The following is a 12,096-nucleotide window of genomic DNA, read 5'->3' as shown; positions in this document are numbered from 1 at the left end:
TTACCCTTACTTGGGGGGAGGGGGGTCAAAATTGCTAAAATCATCCTTACGTAATTAATGAATGACCCAATACTTTGAATCCCGAAAGTCCGAACCCCGTTTATTAGAAAGTTTGGTTAATACGAATATGATATTTAAAAAAAAAATCATTTAAATTTTGACGTCTTGAATTCAAATTATGTTTTTCGCAATCACGGATTGCGATAGGACCCTACTTCCCAATTCGTTGAGTTTCTTGTTTCTACAAATGTAGTGGAATGGAAATGGAGAAGTTGCTACCCGTTTTACTGTGAGTGGTGATTTTCTAGATCAGGTAAAACAAGGCATATCCATAAAAAAGAAATGGTGATTAGGATGCGGTAATAACGATTTGGTTGTAATGGCAAATTTGCCCCCGTACTCATCATAAAGATTAAATTTAGTGTATACCTTTATGGTATTTTTATTTCTTATCAATCTTAAACTATTGGGATTAGTATTCAAGACATTTTGTATTGAGTTTAAAAGTTTTGCTTTTTAAGTTCATCTATGGTTGATGTTTTTCCTGAAAAAAAAGTTAATTTTACACTCTTTCCCTTTTTTAAAGCAAAATCTGCTGAAATTAAACCTTGAATGAACACACACGATTTGTAACCATGTCGATGAAAATTTATCTGCTTAATAATTTTTAAAATAAATTTTCAGTACTTAACTTTCATGTTATTTTTTTTCGCTTCTCATTCAGCTGTGCGACCAATCACAATGCGGCTTTTGTATCTAAATAATGTATACAAAAACAGTTAAGTATTCTGTAAAAGCATTTTTTTTTCTCTCTTTTACTTTTCGTTAGAAATTGCACAATGTTGTTTGTACTCCAATGTCAAATATTTTGAATTACAGTACGACACATAAAACTGTAGCATAAAGTATATATGCATACACAGCACTGTGAAAAAACTGTACAACGGAATGTGTCCCACTGTACTGTGTAATACATTAATACATACAGTGCAACAGGAGTTCAACGAGGGAGTTATGGTTTAACCTCTCCTCCTCCACGCCCTTTTGGTTTTAAATCTAACGTGTACTATCTGTAAGTCAACACATCAACTTTTATTTTTTTGAGGAGCGGGGGGAGGGGGGGCAATAGGCAAGTTTTACACAGTTTTTTTTAGTTTTAGTTGTTCCGAAAATAATTATTGAGAGATCAATTTTAATGCATTTATTATCACAACTTTTAACTAGATCCTATTTAAGATTAATAATTAACCAAATAACAGTTGTAGCGATAAAAAAAAAGTGAATAAGAATTCTTATTTACGTGATCTTGGGTTTTCTGCCTCAATCTTGGGAATTTTATGAGTCGAATCTTGGAGTTATGCAAAAATTCCCAATGTTGTTATATCAATTATGTATAGTAAACTCTCAATTATCAGCGGAATTGAGTGGCACAAGTTCCACGGATAAACAAAATTGCGGTAAACCGAAAAAGGCTAAAATGAGGGAAAATTAAGGTAAAAATTGTCTCTCCTCAAAAACTTAGCTGTATGGATGCATGATACTTTCTACAAACAGCGAAAATGTATACAGTACAGCATAAATGCTTTGTATTTTTTCACACCAGAACTTAACATCAATATGGAGCAAGTATATGTGCGGTGAAGAAAGCGCAAGAATAAATAAATAAAACAAAAACAACTGAGTTTAAATTTACAATTTTTTGAGAGTAAAACAGCCATTGGTATTTGCTTTTTGCTGCAAAAATACATGTTCCGGATTGTGGATAATCGAGAGTTTACTCTATATGCATATTGAATTTTCAGTAAAGTGCATGAAATCGTTATAGTCAGTAATGTTGGCACATGCAGTACATGAAAGAATTCGATTTAAGTCGATATAACCTGTAAATTAGAAGTTTACTAAGTGTGAATGTTGTTGAGTTACACAGTTAGCATAATCAAAGACTTTTTTTAATGTTACCACGACAGTAATAAACGTTTATAAAATGATAAAGTATTAATCAATAGATTTTTTGATTTTCTGTAATAGGAATTTCAGCTGAGCCGTTTATTTCAGAAACCAATCAAGCGCTAAGCTCTAAAATTTCAATAAAGCATTTTTACTATCTTATTCAACTTTTTCGAATAAGATATTTTTAACTAGGCCTGCCAGATTTCTGAAATGTTCAACTGAGACACCGGAAGAGAAGCCCCCCTCCCCCCACCTCAGTGTCGCGAGTATTCAAAAGGGTTCACACCCTTGGCTAGTTTTTAGAATATGTTAGACGGTAGTTCATTTTCCATGCTAATGAAAAAATGGTCACTAAATTATGAACCAAAACCATGAGTAATAATACATGACCCGAACAGATAAATTTTATTTCCTACATGTTAATATTTTCAAGTTACTTAAGGAAGGAGAAACACTTTGAATAAGGAAAAAAATAAACAATATTTACATGTACTTGTCATTAGCTCTTTTGGTTTCAATACTGTTGTAAATACCTTCACAAGCTAATTCAATAATTATTTTACGTTTTTATGTTACAAATGGCAAAGTAATTATCCTAAATAATCCTTCGTAGTTAGTTATTTTTTGTTCATCTAAAGTCAAACTTATCATTTTCCGGGACGTGAAGTAAACCGGCCGGGACACCGGAATTTTATCTGAAAACCGGGACGTCTGGCAAGCCTACTTTTAACTGGCAGGGATACACATTGAAGTATATTTCCTTCAGTAAAAAGCGTTGTAGTTGTAATCCCTAATGAACAATTTAATTGAATGATTTGTTTTTCGAAATTAAGAACTTTGACTGGTTTCTGAAACAAAAGATCTAATATCTTCTTTAACCACTTGAGTAATCCCTATTTTTTTAATTATAAAATTACTGAAATCTGTTATCCCTGATTCTGGCTGAAATGTCAAATAATACTATCGGCAAAAATACCGGTTTTCAGAAAATGTACTCAGAATACTTGGAAGCTATTTCATCCCGATTGCAGGAACTGAAATTTTTTGGTATCAAATTTTGCAAATATTCATTCAGTCATCCACTGGTTTTAGAGACATCAACAAAACAACCCTCTACAAGCGGTTTTGTCTTTTTTCTGTTATTGTAATTAGTGTTGTTGGGCAATAAAAGAGGAAATTATTTATAACATTGGTATCGAATTTTTGTTCGCAACTTTTTGAAGAAATAATGATTTTCCCCAAGTATACTTGGAAATAAAAAATGAAAGCCGACTGCGGCAGAAGTCCCTATACTTGCGTTATTTCCAATATTGTACAGTACTGATTAATAAATCGAAATGTGTGTTTGCTTCCTAAGCGAGAAATTAAAGTTAACAAACATCGCTTTCGTTTGAAATGGTCTATCTGATTTTTACATAGTTCTGTAAAAACGTAAAAAAATGTTTTTGGGGAAAAAAAATCTGGATGTTTATAATAGTAAAGACGGGAGGTAAACTTATTAGCATTTATGGGACATTCTTGAATATGATGATGGTGATACCTGAGTGGTTCCTTTAATATATGCATGTCCCATAAATTTTTTGCGTGGCTCTTTGCCAGATAAGGAAGCGAGTCGCCCAGTGATGAAAAATGAGATCAAAACCCCTCTTTAAAAAACCCCTCCTAAAAATTTCAATGGCGCTGTCCCTTATGTGCACCCTTACGTATAAGACTTTTTAAACACCCTACCCTAAAGGTTTAATTCTAGCTGCAGTTACTAACAATTTAATTTATAAATAAGTGGTCAAAAGTAAGTTTTTCCATCTGTGCCCTTCAAATACAGTGGAACCCCGATTTTATATTACAGTAGACCATCAATTTACGCGAGGGTTTCGTTCCACGGAAATGCCGCATAAATCAAAACCGCGTAAATTAAGACTTAATATTAGAGTTAAAATAGAGGTTAGGTTCCGCAGATTAAAAAAAATATTTAATTCTATTGATGACTAATTTTATAATAAGTTTAATATGTACTTTATATCGATTTCTATGCACAAGATGCACAAAGAAAACATAAATTAGTTTCGTGTTCTGTTTATAAAAAAGAGCTGGACTATGATAGTCTTTTGCCAGTCATTAAGAATTTTTTTTTCTGTAGTTCTTTGCAGAGCATTAACGCATCCATGATCACTTGTGTCAATTTCCATCATTGAATCTTCCTTCGCTAACAAATCAGAAAGATCATTTCTATTGTCTAGGAATGGCACCAAATTTTGAATGTGAATGTTTTTGGCTGTGTGTCACCGATTTCGGTACCCTCGTTGGTTTTGTCCTCTTTTGTCACTCCTAAAAGCTCTTCTTCCAGTGATTTCTGAACTGTGTGAGTTTAATAACTTAACTTCTGGAAAGAGCTCTGGAACCAATCGCTTAAAATGTCTCCAGTGGCCCAAGCTCGATTATTAGCACTTCAAAATGCAGTTGATTGCGCGTAAACTGCAATTTTTAGGAGTTTGGATTTTGAAAGAGGGGAAAATTTTATCTGTTTGCATTGCCGCATCCGCGTAAAATAAAATAAAGGTATCAAATCTTAAACCGCGTATAATCGAAACCGCGTAAAATAAACCCGTGTAAAACGAGGGTCTACTGTATTAGTTTCCAACATTGTTCATCTTCCGAAGTCATTTTCTGTTGGTTCCGTGAAAACTGCTCTATACCGGTAATCTTAAACTATTCCGGACTTGGTGTCTCCGTTTTTCAGAAAATCTGCTAATTACGTTTTTCCTACAACAGATCAAATCAAACTTCCTCTACAAAACTCAAGTAAACTTTTTTTTTCTTTATTTTCAAGATTTTTTTTTTGTTCTGGAATTATTTCTGTTCTGTCTTTTCGGTTTTATTGTCGACTAGTGGCACCCACACGGCTTTGCCCGTAATAGAAAAATTAAAAGGCCTTTTGGTTCGCCTGTATATTTACAAATAATATATAGTGAATTTTCTCGCCAATTTGTTTGTACCCATGTTACAGTTCCACGTTATGATAATTTCGTATCTCGCCAATTGGCTTGTGCCCATGTTACGGTTCCATGTTATGATAATTTCGTAATTTACTCGTCCATCATATGATAATTTTGTTCTTAAAATTGGAATAGAAAAAGAATCACATCGAGTTTTCGAAAAATCGCTTCGAGGTGCACACCCCCATGCTACAAACTAACTTTATGCCAAATTTCATGAAAATCGGCCGAACGGTCTAGGCGCTATGCGCGTCACAGAGATTCAGACATCCTACAGACATTCTACAGACATCCTCCGAACATCCAGACGGAGAGATTTTTAGCTTTATTATTAGTAAAGAAGTATAAAATTTTTTAAACAATTTTATTTGTAAATGCAAAGCAGGAAGCAAAAAAAAAAAAAAAAAAAAAACTGTTAGTACAAAACGTGCAATGAATGAAACTATTTAAAAACAGAAAACAAGCAAAGTAGATTTCTTCCATTGGGAAAATGAAATATTTAAACAATATGCTTAGATTTTTATTCCCGCCCCCGATTTTATCACTAGTCAAACGGAGTACGTATAATCTTATTTGTAACTAGCCGCCTGCGGCGACCAGCTGCTCCGCCTTTTTACGCCATTCGCCTTTTTGCGCCAGAGTTGCCGCCTTCGGTGGCTGCTTAGACAATTTAGCGACGGTATTAATCGATGTTTTTCTCTTTTTTCTCAATATTATCATTCGCCTTTTTACACCGATGTTGCCGCCTTCGGCGGCTGCTTAAACAAATTTCGTGGCGGTATCAATCAATCTATATCTATGTATATCATTAGTAGTTTGAATAAAATATTTTCTATATCTATCTCCAGTTCCGTCGTTTGGAATATTTTTAAAGGAGGGGGAGACACAAACGACGTACTCTTCATGCAAATTTTGTCGAAAAATAACAAAAAGCACTTCCACTTTTATGCGAAAGCATTGTTTTTTCAAAGTCATGGTGTGTGTGGGGGGGGGGGCACTGACACCCCGTTGAAATTCCTTAAATGACGGGCATGCCTCTTTCTTGCTGTCCATCTGCTATATCGAACTCTATATTTGTCTATCTATCAATCTATACGATCTGCGCATATCTACCTCCTGACAGTACAATCTTTCTTTATTTATATAAGTATTAATTTGAAACCAAAAACATTTTTTGTCCACTCAACCTCTATCTATCTCTATATCTACCTAACCTAACCGCCAATTCGTAACAGAAACGAAGATCATGCAAAAAATCGCGGGATTTATTTATTTAATCAAAATAGCCCTCAAAAAAAAAAAAAAAAAGGCTCTATGTTCCCCGTAGTGTTCAAAAAGTAGCGCTTGCAAAAAAAAAAAAAAAAAGGTGAAGAGAAGGCAAACGATTTCAGTTGGATCACGTGATGAGGTAAGCTCGGAACTCAGCCGGCAAGCGAACAGCTCGCGTTGTGTTCTGCCATTAAAAAAATTGTAAAAAAAAAACTATTGCGTATTTTTCAAAACTTTTTTCTTCTGAAGGGGGCGGAATGTTTTTACTATTACCAACTAAAATTTTAGAATTGTGGGTTCAATACTTGTCGCAGGATGGGTTTCGAAAAAAACTAAACCCAGAAAAAAATGTAAAATAAAGGTTTTTTCAAAAATCTATAAAAAATACAAAAATTGCTCTATCTTCAAAATTTCTTCATTCATCATATTTAAAATTAAATTTCCTACACAATAGTACAAAAAATATCCGTTTGGCGCGATTGGTTCGGGATCTGTGAGGTCAAAAGTACTAAAAAGTGCTAAAAATAACATAAAACATTAAATAACTTTTTTTCTAATTAAAATATCAAAAATCGAAGCCCGAGGTGCACATTTTCAGCAAAAACTGCACCTGTGTACCAAATTTCATCTTTCTAGGCCTTACCGTTTTCCCAGGATGCGCGCCACAAACACACACACACACACACACACACAAACATCTTGTTTTATTATATGTACTAGCCGCCTGCGGCGACCAGCTGGTTCGCCTTCTTACGCTATTCGCCTTTCTGTGCAAGCAGCCACCTACGGCGGCTGTTTGGCTAACTTGTCATTTACTTTTTTACTTTAAGTTTGCCGCCTTCGGCGGCTGTTTAGATAAACTTAGCAGCAGTATTGATCAATCCATCTCTATCTTTCTTTTTGTGCCATTCACATTTTTACGCCATGATTGCTGTCTTCGGCGGCTAACTACCTTTACGATCTATGCTATCTCTAAATTTTCTTATCCATCTCTATTTATTTTAACCTCCCCGTCCATTTCCTAATAAAAACAAAGATCACTCAAAAAACCGCTTTTATTTAAGTAGAGCAAAAAAAAAAAAGTTATCTCCACAATTCCCCATAGTGACAAATAGCGTTTGACAAAGAAAAAAAAAAAACTCGCTGTTTTTATTGAATTAAATGTGCACAACTACGAAATGTAACGTAATATAGATACAGCAAAACGTCCAGCTTGGGGGGGGGGGGGGGAGTGGAAAAAGAAATAAATGCAATCCCTAAATAAAACTACAAAAAGGAAAGAAAAAAAGCAAGCGCTTCCGGAAAAACACGTGGTCAACACGTCATAAAATGTACAAGTAAGCTATATAGTAAAAAAAAGATGAACATTGCTTGCGATTAAGATTCCATCGCAAATATCGAATCGAAATTCAAGTAGTGACGTCAGAGGCATAAAAGATTGAAGAACGCTTTTTTCGACTGATGCGTGGAAAGACATAATGTGTTCAGCATTAAAAAAATTGTAAAAAAAAAACTATTGCGTATTTTTAAGAACTTTTTTCTTCTGAAGAGGGCTAAATGTTTTTACTATTACCAACTTAAATTTCAGAAATGAGGCTTTGATACTTCTCGCAGGATGACATTAGAAAAAAACAAAACCCAGGAAAAAATGCAAATTAAAGGTTTTTTCAAAAATTCATAAAAAATACAAAAAATGCTCTATCTTCAAACTTTTTTCATTCATCATATTTAAAATTAAATTTCCTACACTATAGTACAAAAAATATTTGTGTGGTGCGATTGGTTCGGGGTCTGTGAGGTAAAAAGTACTAAAAAGTGCAAAAAAACACATAAAACATTAAATAACTTTTTTTCTAATTAAAATATCAAAAATCGAAGCCCGAGGTGCACATCTTCGGCAAAATCAGCACCTGTATACCAAATTTCATCTTTCTAGGTCTTACCGTTTTCCCGGGAAGCGCGCCACACACACACACACAAACATCTTATTTTATTATATGTATAGATGTCTAAGAAAATACAAGTGAACTGCATTTTAATTTGTTAAAAACCGCTTTTTCCAAATATTCCAAAAAAAAAAAATCTCCGCCGCCTCAAAAGTTCCAGAAATTTTGCCTCTCTACGCCAGACGAAATTTATTTCGTGGTGTTTTCGGTGCCGATCACCTTGAGGGAAAGCAGCTTTGCCGGTGGTTTTCCAAAGACGACTCCCAGGAACTCGAGTATTGCATAGCAGAAAACCAAGAAAGATTCAACAGAAAACTATGAATGTTATGGCTGTTTAGAACAGGGATCATCAAAGAGTTTAATATCGACCCCTGGGGGGAGGTCATCATAGTGCAATTAGGGGTGGATTAGATCTAGGAGATCGATAAGGGGTTGGCGAATACCAATGCTGTTCCATTACTAATTTATTAAGAGCAATGCAATACATACGATTTTTGGTTGGAACATGTTCTTCACTTTGAGTTCCATAATATAAGTGAACTAAAACTTTAAATAATTGAATTATGATTGAACTTTGGACGACAATGAATAATACCTACAGATATCCAAGACTTAGCAGTGCGGTATTCCCCCACCCTTTTTTTGTTCTTTGAAATAAAATACTTAGGTAAGACAATTTTCCCCATCTATTTTAACATTTTTTTCAAATAGGTCGATTAGAGAATCAGAACGGTTTTTTTTTTTTCTTTTTTCCTTTTTTTGTCGACGATCGAAAATTTTTGGCGACCATTGTTTTAGGGCCAAAACTTTCGGGATCAGAGCAGAATTTCAATTACCCTTGTGTTAAGTGTTTGGCAGTATACTATTTCTGTTTGCACGATTGAAATAATTGGTTACGAATTCTTAAAAGTGTCTGATTTTTACTCAAACTATACTACCATTGACACGTATTTTTTTTCTTTTAAAAATTAAAATGTATGCAATAAATCAACAAACTTTTCCTCCTTGAGTTTTACAATGCAATCAAAATTACTCGTGGACAGTAGTTTGGAGACATCCGGGAGGGGGGGGGGGTCATTCTTGATTATGTGAATATTTTCAATTACTTGTTTTGGACTTTAAAAGATTACATTTTCCTGATCAATGGAGTTCACACAACGACACAACGCTTATTTGGCTAAATTCAACTTGCTTCTAAGCAGTCCCGTCATTTAGGGGGTGAGGTAGGACAATTGTCTTTCCTCTCCCTGAGAAATAAATAACTTACCAGAGAAAGAACTTATACCTTTTTCCTCTCTCTTTAGAAAAATCGAAATGAAACGGACCCTTTTGTATATATATATATATATATATATATATATATATATATATATATATATATATATATATATATATATATATATATATATATATATATATATATATATATTATAAAAACTGCTTGTGGAGGAGAGAGAGAGGGGGAGGTGCGGATTGAGTCGCGTTCGTTTTCTTTAATCCTTGCGAAAACCAATGTGGCGCCAGTTAGATGGTCATCATTATTATTTTTATATGCATAAGTAGCCCTATTAGGAAGGTTTTCTGCCGTGGTCAGAATAATGCCAGCTCTATTAACAAAGGGGAGTCTTAGAGATGATTGAAGAACGCGTTTTAGCTTTCCCACGAACATCATTAAAACATTGAAATTTGAAGGTAAAAACTGCTTTACTTACAGCGGAAATTTAACAAGCATGTTTGTGCTGTAAGATTGAAGTTGGATGACAACAATGCGAAGAACATAAAAAGAAAAAACATCCAGCAAACTACATCTAGCATCCAGCTGTCGACGCCCCCCCCCCCTCCCCCAGCTCTAGAATAGTATTTTGTCAAAATTATATTTGCATTCCATGGAGATTAATTGGTAGTGTTACCAGGGTTCAATTTAAAAAAAAAATGAAGAAGTCCTATACTTTTTAGAATTTATTATTTCATGCGCAAATTTGTTTTCGAACATGTGAAATTTCACCGGAAAAAAGTATAGATGCAGAGGTTCCCTGCAATTTCGTCCCTGTTGCGAATAAATCCTATAGGATCCACAATAAAATGCATTGTGGATTCTATATTGTAGGTTTCAAACTGATTCTTAAGGATAGATATAGAAAATTTTTTGAAGGCATGAAAATACAAGATGAATTGAATTTGCAGTTGAAAAACTTTTTGGTACGATCTAAATTTCAAAAGTGTAGTTATGTTTGAAATCTAGTTGGAATAAAAATTTTAAATTTTCGACGGAAGAAAGATTTTTTCAGAAACAAAAACCTGAATTAGTACACTTTGAATAACACGAAAAATGACAAGATGAGTTTTTGAATGTCTTATAGCACGCAAAATTAAAAAGTCATCAAAAAAATAATTGATACAAATTACATTGCTATTTAAAACAGATTGGTTAAATTTTAAAAATAGACACATGTGTTTTACGTGTAATATAATGTTGCAAAGAACATGAATATAACACAAAACATACATTATTGTAAATTTCTGTATTTTGTTACATTATACATATAAATAAAATTAAAAAAAAAAAACATACCTGCAATTACTTTCCTGAATCGCTTTAGATCACAAAAATCTGTTTAAAATGTTAAGTGATCTTTCGTAAAAACCGTGCTATTACGAAAATATTATCAGTATTTCTAGGGGTTGCAAAATAGCACGAAGCACACCACCATAAAATCGAATTAAATGTTTTGAAAATAAATTACGACAAGAATATAAAACAATGCGTATAATCAGTCATAAGTTATTATTTATTGAATAAAGCGCATATAACAATTTATGACCAGCATGGATGAGTCCCACAATTTACGGGGCCTCCTTGCCCGAACCTAGCATGAGCTCCTTCAATTTTTGTTTTTAGGCATAAAATAAGCTTCAAAAACATCTTTTTTTTTTCCATCACGGGACCTTTCTCAGTCCCGGCGCATTGCTATGCCCCGTACCCCCATGTGAGGCATGTCAAAAAAAAAAAAAAAAAAAAAAAAACCGCATTTATTTCTATCAGTCTTTTACAGAAAGCAATTCAAAAATGCAAACTTTTCACCGCGGATATAATTTTAACAAACAATTTTCATCATTAACTCATCACTAAATTAGTATTTTCTCTAAGTTACATTGAAAGTTTTTAAAACTTCTGAGTTTTCTAGAAAGTTAATTTCATATAAAATATTTCAACACTCAGACGAAAAACCTACACATTTTGGAAAATTCAAATTATACAAAACTGACACTTACAATTTGATGAGATTTTCATCCACACACGACGCGTATTTAATACTCCAAGCTTGAAGAAATTATCACATGGCTAACAGTTCACAATAAAACAATTTGACACAAGGACGCAATTTAGCGCGACCGACGCCTTTCGGTCGAATGAACGAAGAGGGAGCAGAAAAAACCGCACAGGATGCTAACGACTTCGGTGCTTGTAAACTAGGAGATCGCCAAGCTGGCGAGCATTTGCTGCATCTACGTTTTATGGTAACCTTGGTCTGTTATCGAAACTTATTCTGCTTGAGCGTGATCAGTTCTCGTTCAGATGCGAAGAAACTAGTTTGATTGATATATATATATATATTGGTGATTGGGCGAAAATTTTTGAATTTTTTATCTGAAGTACGATGAATTTATAAATGGGGGGAGGGGGATGAAAAATGAGAAAAAAAATGGTACATTTACGAACATTTAATATTCAACTTTCCCAGGGATGTATATCCCCCTCAAGTTCAATGGCGCAATCCCCCCCCCCACCGAAATTTTTCTCAACACCCTTTCCCTTTTTAATTATTTTTATTCTTTAGCTCTCTTTTTCTTAGTTTATTTACTTTAAAAAAATATTTTGTTTAATTTATTTATTTAATTATTTTTAATTATTATTATTTTATTAGAAAATTCTGTGC

The 12,096-nt window shown here is 33.7% G+C and overlaps 1 protein-coding gene across 1 annotated transcript in view; it reads right to left on the bottom strand.

Moving 5' to 3' along the window:
- LOC129226612 (putative polypeptide N-acetylgalactosaminyltransferase 9) overlaps positions 1-11,570 on the bottom strand; it is a 198,231-nt gene extending 186,661 nt beyond the window's left edge. Inside the window, exon 1 of the mRNA XM_054861241.1 lies at positions 11,432-11,570. The gene's annotated coding sequence lies outside the window, so the exon portion shown is untranslated. The remainder of the gene's footprint in view (positions 1-11,431) is intronic.
- Between the last annotated feature and the right edge of the window lie 526 nt (positions 11,571-12,096).

The sequence above is a fragment of the Uloborus diversus genome, chromosome 7 (genome assembly GCF_026930045.1).
Source record: "Uloborus diversus isolate 005 chromosome 7, Udiv.v.3.1, whole genome shotgun sequence".
Taxonomy (NCBI): domain Eukaryota; kingdom Metazoa; phylum Arthropoda; class Arachnida; order Araneae; family Uloboridae; genus Uloborus; species Uloborus diversus.
This window is presented reverse-complemented; position numbering and strand designations above follow the sequence as displayed.